Source organism: Pinus tabuliformis, chromosome 2_1 (assembly GCF_031772625.1).
Source record: "Pinus tabuliformis cultivar Carrire ecotype Pingquan chromosome 2_1, CPIR1, whole genome shotgun sequence".
In the NCBI taxonomy this organism is placed as follows: Eukaryota; Viridiplantae; Streptophyta; class Pinopsida; order Pinales; family Pinaceae; genus Pinus; species Pinus tabuliformis.
In genome coordinates, this window is record NC_142299.1 from 445,690,218 (window position 1) to 445,713,841 (window position 23,624).

Consider the following 23,624-nt stretch of genomic DNA (forward strand, 5'->3'; position numbering starts at 1 on the left):
AATGAACAATTCTTGGATGATACAAATGACAAAACCTCCTTTCTATATATAGGAGTCTAAGGAGTCACAATATAATCCAGCCGACCTAACAATAATAATATAAAGCCACAAAAATAACAATAGAGGGATTCTATGGGGCACAGAAATAACAATATGGGGGTAATAGGGGCACAAGAAGATTTACAGTGCTTAAGAAGCACAGACGGTTGGGGATGTTGGATAGAGTATTCCTCAAAATTATGCATCTTTGGATAATAAGCAGGTTGATCAACATGCATATATTATTGAGATGGAAGGTAAGACTTGTGATCAAGTTGTTTCTATTTTGATTGACCCTGGATCTAACTATAGTTATATCAATCATGACCTGGTGGATAAGCGTGGTTTGAATAAAGAAGTACATGCATATTCTTGGTTAGTGCAGTTGGCTACAGGTACTAAGAAATGATTTCATCATTGGGTAAGAGTTTGTGCATTTGAGTTGAATGGTATGTCTACATCAACGCATATGAATGTACTTCCACTAGGTTCGTACAATATGCTTCTAGGTATGGATTGGTTGTATCTTCATATTACTAAGGTGGACTGTTGTGATAGGGCTATTGAGTGCTTTGATGACAATGGAGAGTAGAGGTTCTTGCATGATAAGAGGAAGGCGGCACAAGTTAGAATGGTTGCAGGTATGTAGGCAAAGCACAATTGTAGGAAAGGGTGTGTCTTATTTGTAGTGCATATTTCCAGTGACAAAGGTAAGGATGTTGAGGATGCTGAGGTCTTGAACAGGTACCCAGTTTTACAACAGTTTCAGGATGTATTCCCAACAAATATCCCACAGTTATCACCTCACAGGGAAGTGGAATTTTCTATTGAGTTGGTACCATGAGTAGCACTGGCATCAAAGGTAGTGTATACATTGAGCACTCTAGAGTTAGTGGAACTAAAGTTGCAGTTGAAGGAAATGATTGACAAGGGTTACATTAGGCCAAGTGTGTTGCCTTGGGGTACACCAATGTTGTTTGTGAAGAAGAAAGAGGGTACCCTCAAGTTATTCATCGATTATGGGCAGTTGAACAAGGTGACGATTAAGAATAGGTACCCTTTGTTGAGGATTGATGACTTGTTTGATCAACTGAAGGGAACATCGTCGTTCTCAAAGATTAAGGGTTAGTTTTTAACCCTCAATTGAGCTATCTTTTTAGTGCCCAAGGAGCTCGATCTAGCGCTTGAATGGATCGCTTGAGCCATTGTTTTTCCCTCCAAAACATAACCTATTTCACCAAAAAAATTGACCCATATCCATGCTTTTGCCCATAATTGATATTAATACATTGCTTTATATAATTTACATGAATACATTAAAATAATTGTCGAGGCCACCTCAATATAATGATCTTCATCTATGTGTTTGCTGAGAAAAGTCATAGGTAGCATGTAGAATCCCAATGAGGCATCAATTAATGGATACTGATTGAATGTCGATGAATTGATAGGATTGTAGTGAGTAAGTCGATGCATGGGTGCAATAATGTGACCAATTACATACCTCTTTATATCTCTTGAAGTGTTTGTTTGCATGGGTTTACTTGTAACAATGGTTGTTATGCTATTCATTACATGAATGTTCTCTAGGGGTGGGGGGGAGGAGGAGGTGTTGCCATGTCCCATCGAGTCATCGGTTGGTGGGGAAATAAAAACACAACATCGCCCCGCCCCCCCCCATTTTTCCACCTTAGTTACCCCATATGCAGGTAAATGTCCCATTTATTATTATTGAATAGTTGATTAATGTTAGTAAATTACATAGATCATAAATCTTAGGTTTCTATGTAATCATGTGATTCATGATGACTATATAGATGGGTGGTCCATTGTGATACATTGAGATTGTAGGGGGTGATAACTTTGATATAAAATGGTATCAAAGTAAGAAGAGCCTATGAAATGGGAAGAATAAAATAAAAATGAGGAAGCAAATGTTTTGTTCATAGAGGATAATATGATGTTGCGTAAGGAAGATTTGTTGCTAGACTTGTTGGAAATGTAACTAGTTTCGGTCTTCATAATTGTTGTTGTACTCATTTCAATATGTATTCTATGTAACGAATAAGAGAAGAAAATAAAAAGTTATTATTTTAAAGCATAGGTTTCGTGCTCATTATTGATGGAATTCTAGGTAAAAGCATGTTCGTCATGCTTCTAGGGTTTGTTAGGTCATAGGAGTTACTGTCACGAGTCAAGAAAGTCAACATCATGTTTATAAGACGCTTCTAGGAAAAATGTAATTAAATAAGGAATTATTTTTTAGTCTAGAAAGTCCTGGAAACTCCAAATGTACAAGTTGGTCCTGGTAGCTTCAAGTCAGCCTAAAGAAGTCGATTCAACCCCTTGTAAAGGCTATAAATACAAGTACTTCGACCGCATTTGTGACTCACTCACTCACAAGTTCGATTTGAAGAAGGAAGTTGGATCTATAGGTCGGAAGCAAGAGAAAAGATAGTGAAGGTCTAAAAGAAGAAAGGAAGGATGAAAATCTTGTGTTTGGGCTCTATTTCTCACACACATGCAAAGGATTAGGGTTTCTGTAGCTTCCAAGAAGTCCAAAATTGCAGGTTTGAGTTGCAGTATCAATTAGATGGGAGAGAAAGATATTCTGGTTTGACTTCGTTGATCTTGGAAGGAGATGCCTTGATCAAGGAAGACTTCTTGAGGCATTGACTTATATTTTCTTCAACAACTACAGGGCTAAAGTTGTAAAGTCAAAGCAATAATACTAAAGTTGGAAAGTTGAAGTTCCAGTTTGAAGTTGGTTGGTGCTAGATTATTGAAAGACATGACTGGAAGGGCTGACTTGGTACTTGGAGGAGGACTTGGTCTAGGGATTGGGTCTTTGCTATCCCATTTGAAGTAGATTCTATAAGAAGAGAAGATTTTTCTAGGTTTTCCCCTTGAAGGGGTTCTTTCCCTGGATGAGAGCCTCATTTCTGCATTCTATGTTGCTACCATTTTTTTTCTTGGTATTTTTTTAATGAAAATATCTAAATAAAGAACACAAGAAGACTAAATAAATTCACAAGCAAATATTAAGGTTAAGGAAAATTGGAATTAATAGCTGCAGCTTTACATTTTTCCAACAAAAATAAGAGAAGGGGAAGAAAGTAACATTCATGAAGTGTCGGACATGGAAGTTGTAAGATGTAGGAATGACAGAATCCCATGAAGAAAGAAATGTTTGAAGAATGAAGAGACTAAAGAATGGTTGAGGCTACAATGCTCTTTGGCTTGACAACCCAATCATCTTTGAAATTTAGGCAAAATGGAAATTAAGGCTAGTTTTGTAATATTTATGTAGAAAATGATTAATAAATAAAGAAAAGAGGCTAAGCACATTGTTAGTGTTTTTTCCCTTGGAGTCTCCATATTTAATTTATCATGTTTATATGATGATATCGTTATTTATTACAATAAATTATCTATCAATTTTTGTTGTGCATACGTAATTAACATCATTAAATGATATAGGTCATACATGTTGTTGGGGTTTTGTATAATCATATCATTTTAATATGACACATGTTAATAGGACACTTTTTTTATTAATCATTTTAATAAAAAAATTAAAAATAGCATAATTACTTTTGAGATAAATCTCAATCTTTGTTTTGTTTTGTGACTCTTTTAAAATATGTATGGAACTTAAAATCATATGATTCAGTTAATAATTATTGATAACCAAATTAAAATCTTAAAGTCTTATTCTAAATGCTATCACCATAATTATGTAAAAGAAAACCAAATACCAATAATAAATTTAAGATTGATAAAAATATTTAAACTATGACATTATTCATAACTTAAGCATGAGTGTTAGTCAGAATCAGGGCATTTTTTTTTCAACAAAATTGACGTTAGGAGTGCTTGAACCTTGTTTTTGATGGTGGAAATAGATTGAGCACCATAAAAAACTGTTATGGATGCTTGAACCCTGTTTTTGATGGTGGAAATAGATTAAGCACCATAAAAAACTGTTAGGGCGACCAAAATCTTGAAGCTTGAGAATAGTAACCTAAATTTCCAAAAAATTCAATCAGATTTATAATCAAAATTATGCTAAAATTTGGATTATTTTTCTAGCAAAAATGACACATCATTAAACTATGCTATTATAAACTAAATACACAACTAACCCTACATTATAAAATATAAAACATTAAACAACGTCATTCTAAGTGAATCTAAAAGATTCAAGCTTACTTCTTTTAACCAATATTATTGTGTAAAGCTATTTAAAATAAATTAATTAACACATTAACATTTATTTAAAAATTCAAATAGAACAAGTCATTATAAAAGTTATTCTTATTTAAAATAAATTAATTAACACATCACCACTTATGCTTATTGTAAAAAATTGTTATTATAAGCGAAACAGTATAGGATTAAGACCGGAAGCTTAGCCGCATCTTTTCCCTAATTTTTCAGTCAAATTTTTAGCCACACGCCATTGTCTTTTACGGTCTTTCTATCTCCCGCTCTATACGCCAATTTCCGCGTTTATCGCTGCAAGACCAGCAATTTCAATACCGTGATTTCTCTATCCCTTCCTTCCAGTTTACGGCTCGACGCCAATTTCCGCGTCTATCGCTGCAAGACCAGCGGTCAATACCGCAACTTCCTTCGCTCAATACGACAATTTCCGCGTCTATCGCTGCAAGACCAGCAGTCATTACCGCAAGTTCTTTCTTCTCCTCTCGATACGCCAAGACCATGACTCAATAGGTCTTTCTATCTCCCTTCACCGCAACTTCTTCCTTCACCCCTCTATACGGTCGAGTTACTTTATCTTTATATCTCCCTTCACCGCAACTTCTTCCTTCACCCCTCTATACGGCAAGACCAGGACTCAATAGGTCGAGTTACTTTATATCTCCCGCTCCATACGCCACTTGCCGCGTTTTTACGGCCCCACACCATTTCATCTTTCCACTTTCTTCGAACTTACACATTTTCAGTCAAATCCTTAGCCACACGCCATTGTCTTAGAAAATACAACACAGAAGGAAGAAGAAAATGAAAATGTAAGTAGAAAAAAAAAGTAGGTTGGAATAAAATTGTATAATTAATACAAGGTAAATGTGTACTCATTGCTCTACTACCCAGCCTTTACCCCCAGCCTTTACCTTTGCTCAGGGATTAACAACGCAATGGAATAATTTTAAAAATATTGGTATGATGAAAAACAAAATGGAAAGGAATATCCTAATTACAGTGATAGACATGATCTCTGCATAGAGACAGATCAATAGTGCAATATGAGAAGGATTTGCTTGATATCTTCCTAATTGGATGTAACGACCTTCGGTAGAAGATGTTAATCACATTGTTGAGAATATATGACTTATTCTTAACATATTTTAGAATATTTTAGAGGCATGGAAGAGAAATATTACTAAAAATAACATGAGTTTAAATACCTTTTCACGTTCATCACAACTCTTTATATATATATATATATATAAGAAATAAGCAAAAAAATAATAATATATATATTTTTTTTGGGACAACTCTCTTTCTATATATATAACAAATAAGAAAAACATTAACAATATTTTTTTTCTTTTTAGAAAAACTGCATTTGAACAAATTATGTATAGAGACAAACACATGCATAACAAAGAGATTTTGCAATACGTATTCTTAGGGCAGCCAATGATGTTGATTTCTCTTATGTTGATAGTTGTTTGTTTCATCCATTTACTTGATTGATTAAATTCTTCTTTTGCTTATTATTATTATGTTCTTCATCATCAAACAAATACCAAAACATGAAGATCATCAAAGGAAAATACACACCAAATGTAGGCTATAAGTCAAGGCTAAAACCTCTCCTAGAGAGAAAAACCAAACAAATCTCTTATTTTCTTGAGGAACCAAAAGAAATGAGACAACCAAGACCTTTTGACTAATAGTATGACCTCCTCCAATCCACCAACTCAACTTCCAAAGAATACTAGTCCATATCTCAAAAGTCAACACAAATGCATCTCCAATATCCAAGTCAAATGGAGTTTCGGCTTTTTCTACAACTTCTGAAGTTCTCGGCCTATATCTTAAGTCCTGTAACTTCGCACATTTTCTTTAGTCATTCCATACGTGTGGATAGACAGAGAATAAATTTTAAGTCTCTTCCAATTCACTAGCCTTGTTTATTCTTGTAATGGAGTAGACCTTCCTTTCTAAGCATTTCACATTTCTTTCTTCCTTAAATTTTAGATTGAATTACTTCACGATATTGATGTCATACTAGGTCAAAATCTCTACTTATATATAACCTTTTGTGGGGTCGAATCATCTTTAATGGAGCTAACTTTCTTGGTGAGGAAGTTGAGTTGCTTGATGAGGAATATGACTTGGTGGAGGAGGAAATAGATACATTTTGATACACATTTATTTTTCTTTCTTTCACATAGAGAGCCCAAGAAGGGTCTAGACATCGACAATAACTTATGAATCAACCCTATAAGCCTTCAATGGAGGCTTGAACTAGAAACAAAATACATAAAGCATGAAATCCATGCTTATAAATAAATTTTCATTTTTATTTCTTTTGACAAATATATTACATCATGAATGAAATACAATTATGAAGACTTATACTAGTTACATTTCTCAATACTCCCTCTTAAATAGGGAGGTATTCATAATTGTTCAATTGGTACTAGGTTGATCTCAATTTGAAATGTTATTAAAAAGAGTACAATAACATACCTAATGCTTGGGATACCTTCACTGCCAAGGTATCCTCTTAACACAGACTAAGGTGTCATCTAGGAAATTTACACTATAAGTACCATCAAGCTACAACAATGGTATCCATCCAATAAGATATGGATACCATCTAGTCCTCCATGCCTTGACACCAACCCTTACAGGGATCCAGGTATCAATACTAAACCTGAGCTCCACACGATAACCTCCCTCTGGGATCTAGACGTCAACTGAGATCTCAATATTAACTAGGCCATGCTATCCTCCCAAGTACCATCATACAGGTTGTTTTATGGTACTTCATCTCTCCTCTCAACCAAATTAGTGATATCCACCAATCTGAGCATGCTCCTATAATAAACTAACTTCTTGTTGGGAAGATATTTCATCAACAGATCTACTACTTGTTCTATTTTTGGCACATACAATAGCTTCATGACCTGAACCAATATCAAACTTCTATTTTATATGTTCTTGTATGCTAGCAAAAAACTTTGGGGTCTTCAACTATTCTGATGTTACTAAGGTCATCATATTTTCACGAAAATTTTCTTCTTCAACTTCTCCAAAAACACAAAACTCAACCTCAACACTTTTCCAAAACATCCAATTCTTGTTCACAACTTCATCAACCACAAATTTATTAATCATGAATACAACTCATGACTTACCATCTATAGTGCTTTAGCCTTTCTTTGATCTCACTCTTTATACAGGGTCTTTACTATAGCCGTTACAATATTCCCTCCCTCTTAACTGGGGAGTTATAAACTTTCTTAGCCACACATGCTTTATCATCATATCATTAGATAACTTTCAACCTTTCGGAACATCATTCGTTCTCACATGGAAACAAGGTCATCTATTAATCATCAATGTACACTTCAATGCTATCAAGATTCTTACAACTCCCTATTTTCATCATTCTCAACATCATCATCATTTCATCAAGTATGTGGTAAGCATCTTCCATTTCTTGAAGACTATGTACCTGCAAATATTCATCAACAAGTACAACCAAGAAGAAATACATAGGAGGATGAAAACTCAAACGAAGATTATCAAATTATAATAGAGAGAGCATCTAGGGTTACCAAAAAAACTTTGAACTCTAAATATCAAATTCTAAACTTAGATAGAAAAAAGAGAAGTAATCGACTAGGGTTACATTTTCATATCCTAGACTTCTCACAACAACCTTTGCTAGGGTTTTTGTCACAAACCCTAGATTCCATCATCAAAACTAAACTTTAGATATCAATAATTTATTTCAATCGTGGTGAAAGCATTATTACATCTAGTGTTTCATTATCATTCCCGAGAGACTTATATCAATTTCTATTAGGTTTTTGACGTAAACCTTATATATAATTATCAAAGATACGCAACAACTCAACCAAGTTAGGGTTTCAATCATATGGAAGTATATACACCTAGCGTTTCATTCCTAGGTTTAAAAATTACAAGGGTTTTTTCATCAAACCCTAATTCATCAAACCCTAAATATCAGGGTTTCATCATAAAAGCTATACAACAACAAAAACTCCAAAAAACTAGGGTTTTATATCAACAAATCTTAAACATCAAGAGGTTAGGATTTCATTATATGTTCTATATTTTATCAACAAAGCCTAAGTAGGAGAGGGTTTCATATTGAACCTTGAATATTATGGTTTTACCAAAGTTAACAAAGGATAGATACTATGACAAGGATTGATTTGATCTAAAGGTCAATTATCTTCAACAACATAAGAATATTTATAGTGAAACCTTAGACATGAAAGTTAGTAATAAGTAAAACGATTGTGCGTTCTTATATGAACAATATCTGCTAAGTCTTTAAACATTCCTTGAGTTGTTCCTTTCACAAACCTTGTAGGGTTTCTTCTACAACAAGGCTTCTTTCATGATACAAGACTTTCCTTTGAAATATCCCTCTGAATCTAGCCATTATCCTTATACCTACAAGTTTAGTCCTTCCAAGGAAAGGATAATGATCAAGTAACAAAGAGAAAGATAAATATACAGGAAATAAAAAATAATACTTACATTTTATGAGAATGTGGAAGATTATACTTGAAGGAATCCTTTCTTACTATTTATATATCAACATTTCTATATGTATCTGCAATATTTACTTGACAAGTACCAAAAGTATACAAGTACAAGAATATGATCTAACAAACTCCAAACCCTAAGATATCAATTCTAGGGTTTCAAATTCAATTCTATACTTACTAGGGCTTTTAATTTCTACTTAGACTACCTACAAACCCTAGAAACCAAACCTAGGGCTTCTATGAGGGAGCAAAAGAAAATAGGGTTAGACTTTCTCAATCAACTAGGTTTTACAAGAACTTGGATGCCAGCAACTTTTTCAATATTACAAAACCTAGATCCAAAAAAAGAGATTTCAAAACCCTAATATAATAAGGATTAGATAATTATATAATAAAAACAATTATACGTACCTCAAGGATTGCTTACCTTAGTCCTCCATGTTTGTTGAAAATGATTCTTCAAGATGCCTCTTACTTTTCTAATTTCATCCTTGAGGTATTTGATCCAATCTTGATTTTTAATATGATCTTCAAGGTTCCTTGGTGCAATATGCTTGATGCTTCTTACATTGCTTGATCCTTTTCAATGTTCCAAAACTTGAATAATAAAGTTGATTTTAGCCTTGATTTATGGTTAGGGCAATCCTCTAGGTGCTACAAAAAGCCTTCGAATAGATGTCTTCTTTCAATGTTGTAGATAAAGATCTAATGATAGTCTTGTAATACTTTTGGAAATAGATCTGATCCCTTTTGCCGGTTTTCAATACTTCTCCAAACGAGTACAATCTTCTAGACTTGAAGAGATTAGTGTAGAACTGAGGCCGTAAACCCTTTAGATAGGTGTTGTGGGTGAGACCACCCTAGGGCTTTGGATTGAGAACCCCAACAAAGAAGAAGGAAAACCACAACAAGAAATGCTTAGGAAATCAATATAAATGTTTATTCTACTGAACTGTGTAGGAGTTTCCTTACGCAGATTTCCTACGTTTCGGTAGATCCCGGAGGGTGAAAATCCTCAGCTTCTCCTGATGTTCTTGAAACCTAAAAATTATTCAAATGGAACATATACAGTAGTGGAAACATAAAGCATGTTCATGATATTAACCTTAAACCATATAAATGAATGACCAATTGTCCATCAATATAAGATTCATAAAAAAATTACAACGTAACTTGATGCATAAACACATTTAATATTGGAAACAGAATACCATTCCTTTTATTGAAGTTAGCTACAAGTAAAGTGGAGAAATACAACCTGAGTCCTTCTCCGGCTCCAAGCAGAACTGTCCTCTGGATCCATGCTTTCCCGGCCTCCATCACTAATACAAGGACATGTCAAGCAAGATGAAGGATATCTATTCCAAGAAAACAAGAGTTTCTTGAAGCTTTGGGGAGTGCAGGAGGCATAGGGATTCATCAAACTCAATCAGGAATAATCTCACTATAGTATCAATATATCCTCTCTTCTCCCTTAAGGCCTTCCCATGGAGGTTTATTTATACTTCTCCAAATTAGTTTTTTCGGTTGGGAAACAGTTGGGCCACAGGCAATAGGAGGTGACTAACAAGTAAAACCCGTGAACTATGCCTGAAATTAAGGAAATTTAATGTTTTTGAGTGTTTTAACATATGTACGCGGGTTCCCGGATGTGGGTGCAGAGTAAACGCGTGGAGGGCATGAGACGTCACGTGGGCAAGTGGCAGGCCCATGATGCAGAAGGGTACCAGGTAAGGCGGGTTATTAACCCGCATGTAAACCGACGGCTAAGGGCATTAATGCTTGTCTTCTCAGCTCGCGTGAATCGCCTGGCAATCGGTGCCATGGAGCATTTTAACGGAGCGGTGTTGGTATTGCAGAAGAATGTCAGATGGCATAGCAGCGATGCCCTGCTGAGCTCAGAGAGGCAAGAGGAGGTGTGCATTCCGCCGGTTGCAGGGCAAGGGCCAAGCACACCCTGCAATTCCGCTGAGATTGGGTCTGTTCCAAGAGCTAAGGACGCTCCAGGTGTTTGCGTGAGGGTGCATCTGGAAAATTCAGATATGCAGAGGGAGAGGCCGTAGATGTGTAGCAGATAGGGGGGAACCAGAGGAAGGGCCTTCACGCAGAGGCAAAGCCATAATTTGCCCTCCTACTCCATTGAGGTCACGTCTGTGCCTCAGAGGTTCCATGGCAGCAGTGAGGAAGGTGGTGAGCAGGCTGGTAGAAGCATTCGTTCAGAGGAGGGTCAGTCGGAGCAACCAACGCTCAGGTATAGGCTCCCATGCCCTCAAGCCAATTCTACTCTAGTGATTTCCATCAAGATTGAGCCGGGAGTCTCACAAGGAGAGGAGGCAAAGAATAACATTGTGTGTGAGGCAGAGCCAGCACCGGATTGGCAGCGCTACAGTAGAGAGGACTCCCCCATTGCGTGCCTTCCGGTTGATGCGGTTCCCAGTCGTCTGGCCCCTAGACGCGGGTTTGGAATTGATATCGAGTGCCCAGTCATGGAAGGTGTCCCTGTCGCTGGTCCTTCGACGCTTGCTGGTCCAAGCAAGCCTGCACAGGGAGGTACCTCAGGCGAGGCCATCCCTCTCTCAGATTCAGAGGACTCGCTCCGTTTCGGGTGCCGCATAGAGCAGGCGCCTTACACCACAGATGACGAATGAGCCTGCTCTCGGTAACCTTAGCTACATTTCTTGGGTTGTCTGTTCATGTTTCCGTCAACTGGTATCAGCTTCTTTGTCTATGTGTCGGCTATAATTGTTCTTGTTTGTTCTTTGTCTATGTGTTGTCTTTGTCTGGGTCAGTCCGTGGCCCTGGTGTTTGTTCAAAATCTATGTGTCTTCAGTGGCTATGTATCGAATTCCAATTGTGGCTTTTGCTCAATTTTAGAACTGTAATCAGGGCAAGAAGAAGGCTGATAGGCAAATCTACATAGCCTTGCCCATTGTACTCCATATGTATCTTTGTTTTGTATGATAATAGAATTAGTCGTATTCAGAGAAAAAAAAACATATGTACGCGGGTTAGGTATCTGCTGAACCGTGTGTACACGCTTTTATCACAGGGAAAAGTAGCGTATGGGGAGTAAAACATTGTTTTTTAGATTTTGAACCAAGTCTAGAAGGAAGGGTTGCCCTAGGCCATAATTAGAGCATCAGATCTACCAAGAGTGGCAAATGGTGCTATAACAGATGACCCCTAATATATGAGGTCATAAGGGGTACATGATGGTCGAAAAGTATTAAGTGTATAGAAGGAATCATGCTGAGACTAAGAAGGAGTTCACTAGAATTCAGTCTGCCAAGCCATCGAAAGAGATCGGAAAGAAACTGATGTCTAAGGTTGGCATACCCATGCTCAGAAATAGTAAAGCATGTCCCCATGTCAAGTACAAAAGTAGATCCAATATGCATACAAGTATAAAGGAACTGAAAATACATAATGGATCATTTGATCATAATCAAGAAAGTACATGCCTGAATATCACATATAGAGCTAATCAATGATCCAAATAGTACCAAGTGAACATGATGGAATAAATGGTACTACACCGCAACTTAGGCGCCAACATATAAGATGTCGCTGTAAGGAACTACAAGATATAAGGTGGATGGTGTCAACTAGCAGAAACAGGAGAAACTGACAAGTGAACCAAGACATGCTGATGCAAACCCAAGGTCTTCACCGACTGCCATGGTACATTTATACACAATGGGAATGAATGATCTGAAGTCGACCTTGTGAGAAATTCTTTGATTATCGGTCATTGATATACACTATTAACAAACACGAGGCTACTCACTGATAACGATGATGAGAGTCAAGATACCCAATAAAATATGACAAGTGTGAATAAATGAGTTGTAGTCGAACACTTGAAAGAATCTATCAATCAGGAGACAATGATGTTTTCCACTCTCAATAGCAAAGAAATCTGCCACTAATGACTGAAAACCTTAAGGTACTGCCAAATGGACTCTAGATCTCTTTCCCAGAGCAATGATTTGAAGTTGATGGGAAAAGATCTGCTAGAAGGAAGACATTAAGGCATCCTTCATCAATCTAGTGCGAGTGTAACCTATAGGCCAATAATGTGGAAGGAATCAGATGAACAAAGATGTAGTAACCCAACCGAAGCACATTTCTGGTGTACACAAGATGTGGCTAGCACACAATAGAAACCCTCTGAACCAACCAATAATGAAAGCTAAAACAAAGGCAAGGAATCTACCAATAGGGTCAAATGGAAACCAAAGTACTGCACAAATCCCAATGTGTGATAATGAAAGCTGATGTCGAAAACAAGGGAAACCACTCAGTGAAAGACCCATGATACTGATCGATGCTGAGCACAAGGTGACCTATCAATAATGAGAATAGGGCCAGGGTGCAGCTCTAGATTTTCCCTCAGAGAAATTTGTTGTAGTCGATAAGAGAAAGATTCACTAGCAAGAAGTCAATGGGGACCTTACCAAACCAGCACGAGCAAAGGACCAATAAAACTGATGTGATAAAGAATATGACACTGACAACTAGGGATGGCCAACTGAAAAATAGGTCAAGAGACACCACAGAGAGGTTGTCTCAGGTTTATTTCCCTTGAACAAAAGCACTACTCAACTGTGACTATACGACAACATATGATAACTCTATATAAGTTTGTCCTGCAGGATGCATAAGCAAACTCTCCATATGATTGGAAGAGGTAACCAATCGGAGGAGTACTAACTCAATCACAAGGTTAAAGCTCTCATAAGTCAAACTAAAGCCCATCCCAATGGAGGAAAAACTTATTTTCTAGTGCTTTGTTCAAGGGCGACACAACTGACTCTAGCTGCCATCAAATATGGAAATAATGTCCTGTTCCCGCTCTTTTTGGAATATATAATTTTTTTTTGTCTTTTTTCTTTTATATGAAGCTTGAAAAAGAATAAAAGAATGCTATAGTACAGTGGAAAGAATGAGTGTCGAAAAAGTAGACGTTTTAGTTCCTAGGAGGGGAACATTCCTATGCTCAATGCAAGGAGACGAAACTAGTCAAGGACACTCAAAGGAGCATTCTTTCCATGGGTAAAAGGGTGTGTCAAGTTGCAGAATATATTTGCAAGGTTGATTTTGCAGAAGACATGGTCGAAAATGTGGCTTAAATAGGAGTTCAAGTGAAGTTGGCTCAAGGCCAAAAAGTGCAAATAGTCAATATGTAATGCAACGGTACAACTCAACACAAAGGAGCCTCTAGGGTATAGGGACAAAAAGTAGCACAGAAAAATGAGAATGAGTCTTCAACACACAAGTCATGACGGTACTAAGGAGGACTCCCGAGCCTACTCAATATAGCATCATGGGCAACCATTGTCAGCGAGGATCTAACTAAGATTCCCATGTAAAGGTTGGCTCTACCATCGCATCATGATTTTTAAAGTCGGCGAGTGAAAATGGTTTGTGAACCAAGACACGATGGGGTCGACCCTATGGCTATCATATCACAATATGGAGGCTAGTATGAAAAATGCAACGGAAAGTGGTATTCCCTAACCTATATGCCAGTAAGAAAACGATACCTGCCATGATGGGTCTGTGGTCATAGGACCAAAATGATTTCTCGAAGAAGTCTCCAAAATATCCTGTAAAGACAACCCATTCTCGACACTCCAAGCCAAAAGGTCAAAAAGTCCATAAGATAAAAATCAACTTTTAAAAAAATAATTTTTATTTTTCAACTTATATAAAGACTTTTGGACTCATAGTTGTGTCATTTGTGTTTTGAGAAAGGATTCATGGAGACAAACTCAAACAAGCTTCCTCCAACCAATTAAACCATTCAAATCGTTCCAAAACTTCCAGGTAACCCTTATATCATGCCTTTAATTATTTGTGATACTTTTTAGATGTTTTTTCAAGTTTTGACCGTAGGAAAATATGTCAAAAATTTCAACTCTGCGTACACGCGGGTTGAATATAGGTAACCCGCATATACAAGGGCCCTACACACAACTCTATAAAAAGGCAACCCACGTGTGCGTGAGTGAAAAATTTAAAACATAAATCTAATGGTTTGAGACATATTTTTTGGGCAGGATGACTATCACCTGGAAAGAAAGGGAGCAAAGTGCTATTGATAACTAAGTACTAGAGGACAAAAATGCCTTGGATGCTTTAAGATGTTGTGGCTTTCTAAAATTCTTTAAAATGCCAAATATGAAAGCAAACACATGATTGCTTGAGTTGTTGATACATTAATGGAGAGTAGAGGATGATGCATTCATGATCGATCAGATGCCCCTAAAGATTGAGATCGAAGATATTTACTTCATTACCGATCTTTGTCGAAGGGGAGAGGTAGTGCATTCTATTGGTAGGACGAGGGGTAGTCTTAGTGTAGAAGACTATGTCCACATATACTGTCCCGGTCATCTTGAAAAGATTGGAAGTTAGATTCCAATCAAGAACGTAGAGAGCTTGTCCTTGAAAATTCTATTATTTACCATTACTAGGGTAAATGGTTATGCTGCTTTACATCAGGCCTCACGAGTATCTATGAGCCTAGCAATGGAATGTCTCACCACAATGTTTGATTGTACACTCCTCTACTGAATAATATGAAGAACCAACTAACCTCCATTTAGAAGGGCCAGACAAAGAATTTTGGGTATGGCACAATCTTATGCTCATTATTCTTTGAGAAAGTACATGGGCTTCGACCCAAGGTATTTTCGACTATCAACAGCCTGAGGGATCCACAGATGGGTAGATGGGTTGACTTGATGAAATGCCTAGGGGGTGGTGATGTCCCCAGGACAACTTTCGATGACGAGTTTTTCACATGATGGGATCAAAAGGTCATCGCAATTGATGACTACCCCTATGTGGGGATGGATTTCCGAGGAGATCTAGATTTAGTATTACCACTGAATGCAACATGGGGCACCATACGTAATAATTTTTTAATTTTTTAATTTCTTAAGATTTTTTGGATTTTTAATATAAATGAACTTAAAAATATTTTTGATGGGACAAGACACTTACAAAATATATTGATCATACTTCATATGTGGGGCCAATGAGACCAGACGGATTTCCCTGACATAGGCATCGTGGAAGAGATTTTGAAGGGGCTGCAACTGAGACAGAGAGAGTTCTCCATGTAGTTCAGATGAACTTAGTGAGACTGACTCACCAAGTACCCATGATAGCCATAGAGGACTTGCCCGAGGAGATGCAACGTCACGTGGTAGGAGTACCACGGGATTGGGTACGGCTCTTCCGACGTGTGGCCAACACCATTGTTTATTTTCTAGCTGCTCATCCTGAGCCCGATAGATAGATAATCAGATCTTTTTTATGATTAGACATGATGATGGGCATAAGCCCAAATTTTGTAGGGAATTTTGTCCCAATTACCACAAGCGACTATGAAAAGAGGATTTTTCCAATCATGTTCTTCATAATACTGGAATACAATTTGTCTAAGAAACAAACCCTCCGCTCACTGATCCACCTCTATAAGTTTTGTTGCATATTTAATTTCATTTTGTACATATATGTATATAGGTGTGTTAATGTAAATGATGATTTTTGTGTTACTAACAAAAGAAAAAGATGAATGTGTTCTCACGTAGATAAGAAATAAGGAGAACATTTTCCTGGAGTAGGTTTATTCCTTTATCCATCCCTGGTAGATTATCTATGGAAAAGGGGGCTTATGGAGTTTTCTTTAAGTTTTTCAGACCCCTAAAAATTGAAAATACCGGTGAGTGTGAACTAGCTTGGGCTCGAGAAAAATCCACCGAAGAGTGAATGGAGTTTTCTTTAAGTTTTTTAGACTCCTAAAAATTGAAAATATGGTGAGCATGAACTAACTCGGGCTTGAGAAAAATCCACAAGAGTGTGAATGGAGTTTTCTTTAAGCTTTTCAGACTCAAAATTGAAAATACGAGTGAGAATTGTTTGATCTAGGCTCGAGAAAAATCCACAGAATGATAGTAGTTAGGTGATTTCCTAATAAAATGGAAATGATAACAGGAAACAAAGGTTATCTTGATCCCAAGAGGAGGAAGATATCCAAATCCAAAATGATTTTCAATTACAGAACCTTGGAACCTAATCAATGACTTCTTTTGGTTTAGTTTCCACCTCTTCCATTATAATTTTTGAATTCCTGTACTAGTGTGTATTGTTCATATCCTTCTTTGTTCCAATAAGCAAATTCATATACAACATCATCAATTATCATTATCTACTCTAGCTAGACCTTTATAATGTGTTAAGTTACAAGAGGAAGCCTGTAAAATATCAATTTTGAGATTTCACAAAGACATCTGCATTCATCCGGTACCAAAGAAGTCCGCTATGTTCATCCAGTACCGAGGAAGCTCTTTGTGTTCATGTGGTACTTAAGCTCTATGTGTTCATCCAGTATTGAAGGAGCTCACTATGTTCAACAGGTATTGAAGAAATTCTCTGTGTTCATCTGGTACTGAAGGAAATGTTTTATGTGTAATCTGGTAATGGAGGTATAAGATCAATATTTTTTCTTTTTTCTATTAAAGAATCATATTAATTATCCGATGACATATGATTATCCTCATTTTTATCACCCTTTACTTGCTAGTCCTATCCTAATCCTCAACCATTTACCTTCGAAAAAATCCTTTTGTGTGATTGAATGGGATGGCTATGGTAATGATTAACTGAAGTGTTGATCCTAATCTAAGAAAGTATATTATCCCTTATTCCACCTTCATAGGTCGTTTAAGTAATGATGATTCCACTATTTCATAACTGTGAAGGTGAATGATGACAAGAAGGACTAACGAAACATTGATGTGAACTGCATCGTACCTTTGTACACAACCACATCATATGTATAATATCTAACACCCATTCCCATAAATATGATGCCAGATATGGAAATAATTTTTGAACAAGTTCTGCATACAATGTATCATTTCCATGTGCACCATCCACTTACCAATTATGCAGACGTTGTAGTCGTTATCATTCTCCTTTTGAATTATAAATGCCCCTTTGGATCACTTCACCGTCCAGATGAGCATTATTTCACTTCTTTATTTGCCTTCAGTACTTTGTGTAACCAATTCCAATACCCCTATATCGCAATTCACAGAACTGTGTGTCAACCATTTTCGGTACTATGTGTGTCAAACATTTCTGATATCGTGTATGTCAATTTCATCCGGTACTCCGTAAAACTACTTCCGGTGCCCTGTGTTAAGTATTTCCGATACTCTTTTACCTTATCCTATACCAAACCCCTCTCAAGTTCGAGACTTGTTTTCACTATGAGCATGGGGGTGGATAGGCACAAACCAGAATTCTGGTCTTATAGAGAGACCGAGGATTATAAATCATGTAGGGAGAAGCTCAAGTGAGCCGGGTGGACTTCATTCCTCAAAAAATTTAAAGGGTATCATGAAGATGTTTCTCTTGCTTTTAGTCAGCATTTTGATGGTGAGAATGTTTAGTTTGGGGGTTTACAGTTTAAACTAACTGAGGCTGCCATAGAAGAGGCAACGTATTTACCAACCACAGGGGAGAAGTATTTTAAAGGTGTAGCCATCAATAAGGAGCTTTGTCACAAATTATTGACTCCAGAACACCAGAACCCAGACTGCACTAAAGGCATTCCGAGAAGTTGGTTCAAAGAAGAGTATCGATTAATGATTAATGCTCTGCATAGGTTTATGACTTATGAGGGTAGGTATGTTGTTACCTTCCTTTATCATTTTAGACTTTTGTTTCATTTCGAGGGAGGTCTTGAAATGAATTTGCCTTATTTTCTATGGATGAGCCTAAACAAGCTGGCTAGAGGAATTAAGTGATCCTATAAAAATGTTCAAACTAGTATTTACCACCATGGGTTAATTAAACTGTTAGTTGTCCATGAAATCAAGAAGCAAGGTAGTGACTGGAAGACATTTCTAGAACAACATTTTTTTCAAGAAGAAGGTTCCCAAAACACGGAGGAAAGCCTACCAAAAGAGAGCACTAAGGACATTAACAACAAACAGGAAAACAATAAGAAGCATCAGAAGAGATTAAAGTCCAAGGAGGCTATTGATAGCCCTTCTCCATCGAGGTCTATCAACAAGTTGGTTAAGGGTGAAGTCGAAGACAAGAAAGAAAATTCTACATCAACAGGAAAGTCTTGAAAGAGTAAGAAGCCTTATATTGATTCACCCACTCCAAGCAAGATTTTGACCAATGAGAAGAAGAAGAAAAAGTCAACTAGGAGTGACAAAGAAGTCACCGACACCACTTTAGAGGCAGTTGTCGAATTACCCAAAGAATAAAATCCTACACCAAGTGTTAAGAAAGCAAAGAGGCGTAAAAATTAATGAATTCAGTGGCAAGGCTCAAAGTTTTGAAAAGAAGAAGGTACATGTATAGGAAAAGGAAGCCACCAGGACCTTGTCATTGACAAAAGGAAAGAAGAGAAGGTTGTTTGAGGATAGTGAGCCATCAACACCCCTGCGTCAAACCACTAGAAGTATGTCAAAAGTGGTAATAACTACTCCCACTCCTCCTCTTCCAGCACATTTGATTGATATCTCTGCCTCTCCTGAAGGAGAACATGTACAAGGAGAGACACTCAATGAAACAGAAGAACTTGTCACATAAACTTTGCAGGAATTAAGGAAACAAGTAGAAGCTAAGAGGAGATTGGCTAAACAAAAAACACCAGAGCATGATAGTTCAGTAGCTAGGCAACAAATGATGGCCAAGATTGAAAAAATTTAGAAGAAAAATGAGAAGCTAAAGGTAGAAGTGAAAGAGTACATGACACTAGATGACTATCGTAAGAAGGAAAACAAGCAACTTAAGGAGAATAGCCAGAGGATACTAGAGGAGTGTGATGAGGCCTCCACTAAGTTGAAGAAGGTTCTTCATCTTGTGCATTTTACTAGAGTCATTGGGAGGGAACTCTAGGAACAAGACTCAAGTGTGAAGGTCTTAGAACCAGATAACTGATACCTAGGAAAGGAAGGATTCATTTTTCGAAATTTTGAAGCTTGATCCTTTTTGCATGAGGGAATCCAACAACTTGAGCATGGGGGAATGTTGGATCTCCCTTTCGACACTTATAATGCCCTAATTAACCTCTCATTTTCACCAATTTTTCCTCAAATATATCTACTATTCACTTATTTTCTCCTAGTATATGCCCTTTTAGTGTTCTGATGTCTATATGAGGTAATCTATATCTCAAAACATAATTTCTATGTTTTCTTATAGTAAAAATATCATTATTTGATCTTTTACTCTCTAATTTCTCTGATTGGTTCACATAGATCTTTGGATTTCCTACTCTTCTAGACTTGTTCATCATTCTTGTAATTGGTCAATTCGGCATTCCAGTACTTGGCCAGTTCAACATTTCGGTACTCGGTGAGTTTAGCATTCCGATACTCGGGTAGCTCAACGATCCGGTATTTCATCCAGTACTTGTTCGAAAACTCGACACTCATTAACCACCTCTGCACCTATCCAGTACTCGACCAATAGTTTCGTTCTCAGCGACCGTGCTCACCACATGCATGCACTCATCCAACACTTGACCTATAGCCCAAGATTTTGGCTAATGTGCTCATCACAACCATTCCACTGTTCGATTCTGGTACCAAATTGCTCCACTGTTCGATTTTGGTACCAACTGCTCTAGTTGTTCTATCATTTAACTCTGGTATTCATATTCTCTATCAATTCTGGTAGCCGTATTCCATTGTTCTATTCTGGTATCAGCATCTACTGTCTGATTCCGGTACCAGACTTCATCTCCAGAATTAGTGCTTTACCAAACGATCTACGATGGAACCAATGAAGTTTTTGAAGACATCTCATTTACCTAGTTACTTGAGATCCACTTCCTCCCCATGCACTTTGTGTCATGAGAACAAAGTTACAAATGTAATTTCAGTTTCATTATATAGATTGATGATTATCTCCTATACTTTTATTGTAACAACCCTCTTCTTTATAAAAGAGAGGTCTATCAAACAATCATGTTAAACATAATATTTTTCTTGAATGGTTAGTTAATCTCTTAATCTTCAGAGACATCCGAGAAGGCAGATTAGGTTGGAAAGAGAGCACTCTGAGATTTGTAATGCTGATATTGTAATCCTTCTTTTTCATTAATAATATGAGCAACAATGGTTAATATTAGTGTGTTATTTTACTTTTGAGCTCTGCAAGTCTTTAGCTTACCTTGGTATCTCGGTAAGGGCCCACTGAAGCCATCAAGGAAAGTTTTAATTTGTTTAAGTTATTAAATAGTTTAGTGTTTCCAGTTTTGTTTTATGAGTGATGATTTCTTAGTTCAAGTTGTATTTGAGTTATAGATTTAATGATTGATTGTTTGCAGTAAAGGAAGAATAAAACTTGAGATCTCACCATTCACTGAGCCACTAGTGAAGACTCATATTTCTTGTACTGATTTTGATTGCCTTGTTTAAATGCATTGAATTGATTAAGAGTAATAATTGCATGAAACAAAGTTATATCCATATTGTTATTTCATGAGCCGATAAATGGAGGAACTCGTTACCTGATTTAAATAATTCAGTTTGTATTACTTGAGCATTGTGCGGATTTTCATTAATTGTGTGACGAAATGAATTACAGTTTGTATAATGTAGTGTGTTGGGCACAAAATCTGCTTATCTTTTCCTCACATTTCCACCCATCCTTGCATCCTTTTTGCACTAATTAACTTGCATTTATTATGATAAACCTATGAGGTAACCCTCCTTTCTTATGTCTCTTATAATATTTAATTGATGAAGTAAAGTCACGAGGGTTTTGCCTATGCGAACTACTAAAACTTGTTATGTCCACAGATTCGAATGAACAGGCAGCTCTTTCACAACATGTAGTAGTAGTTTCGTGATTCACAGCAGCTGTTCAGCAAATCTGAGAGAACATAATCAACTCACAACTATTTTCAAACCTATTCTAGATTGTTTCTGTTCTTTCTCTATCAGCGACTAGTGTTGTTCTAAACTATTGTATATTTTGGGCATTTAGTTGCCAGGTTTTGGGGAAATATGTTATTACCCATATATTGTCTAAAAGGGGTTTTATTCCTGTGTGAAGGGTTAGCCGTGTAGAGATATGTATTGTAACAACTTCTTCACAGATTAATAAAATACAAGAAATTTTATTGTTCTATCTCTAGCTATAATTTAACGCAACCCTCATCAGAGAGCTCGACTTGCTCTTCTGATCAGGTGTTGCGTATTTTATTTTATGTATGTTGTTTTACTTGTTGTTTTTATTTATTTATTTTCATTACAGATCTATATATAGAGTGTTGTGAATGCCTTTTAATTTATGTGATTTAATTTCTATTCCTGTTATAGTGATGTGTTGATTTCTTAACCACAAATCCTTGGTTGATGCAAGCCTATAATCTTGCCCCTACATATACCTTGCACGTTACCTTGAAAGTTGTATGCACCTAGATTGATGAATTAATGTAGGAAAGGGTTGAATATTTTATTCACACGTGGACACCAACATTTTGGCGTCGTTGCCAGGGAGGCTAACAAGGTGCAAGACATGATCTGTATCAATCAAAAGATAAATCTCTCGTCTTAGGGAGGGAAGTGCTACCCTGCTCTAAGTCCTGAGTGTAGTGTTTTGATTTTTGTTGATTTTATTGTTTTTGGGCCGAGTTGTTTTCTTTAGTTAGCTGTTTTGAATTTTTTTGCATTATTAAAACCAATCTCTTGTCCTTGGGAGGGAATGGTCCTTCGACGCCCTGCTCTAGGTCCCAAACTGTATATTTCCTTGTATGTGTGTTCTTTTCTTGTTTAGTTTCTCGTCCTGGGGAGGGAAGGGTCTTTTGACACCCTGCTCCAGGCCCTAAACCCTAGATCTCCTTTTTAGCCATTTTCCTTTCTTGTTTTCTAAAATCGATCTCTCGTCCTGGGGAGGAAATGGTCCTTTGACACCCTACTCGAGATCTTGAGCATAGTGATTTAATTTAGATATTTTCCTCTCACCGACTTGCATGAACAGAGATACTAATAAAAGGGGCAAAGGAAGAGCCCCAAAGAAGGGAGGATAGTATTTGGGAAGGAATACTTATATCCAGCAAATCATCGCAAAAGCTGAATCATAGGCATCTTCTCGTGTTGCTGTAAGGCCAGGTATTCGAACAAGATCTGAGAGACAATCCATAGAATAGAAAGTGTTATCCATAATACCCCCTGTTGATTCAACACAACAGACCCTTCCAGTAGCAGAAGAGGTATACAGGAATATACCCGATAAAGGAGTACCATTGCTGGTAACAGAGGGAGAAGAAGTTGCAAGCATAAGATCTAAGGGATCAACCCATTCCAGTAGGGAAGAAGAAGTCATGAAGAAGGGGTCTGAAAGGTCAAGCCATTGTGATAGAGAGGAAGAAGTTGTAGGGGTACTTTTATCACCAAGGGATAAAGGGAGTGTTGTTAAAGCAACTCAAACTCCTGTGATAAGAACCCTTCCACCACTTCCTGCAGAACCTGCCGAAATCCCCAGTGATTATTGGAGGATATTCATGGCACCTACAACCTCTACTATTGACTTCCTAATTGGGGATCTTGGGACTGGTGCACCAACAAAGCCCATTCCTTTAACAACTTTACCTAGCTTTCATGGGCTGACTTTAGAGGATCCCAACACATTCCTGTTTGAATTTGATATTGTATGTCGGGGATATGACTATATAACAGATGCTCAGAAATTGAAAATCTTCCCTACTACACTAAAAGGGACATCCCTGTGATGGTTTATGGGTCTAGGAGG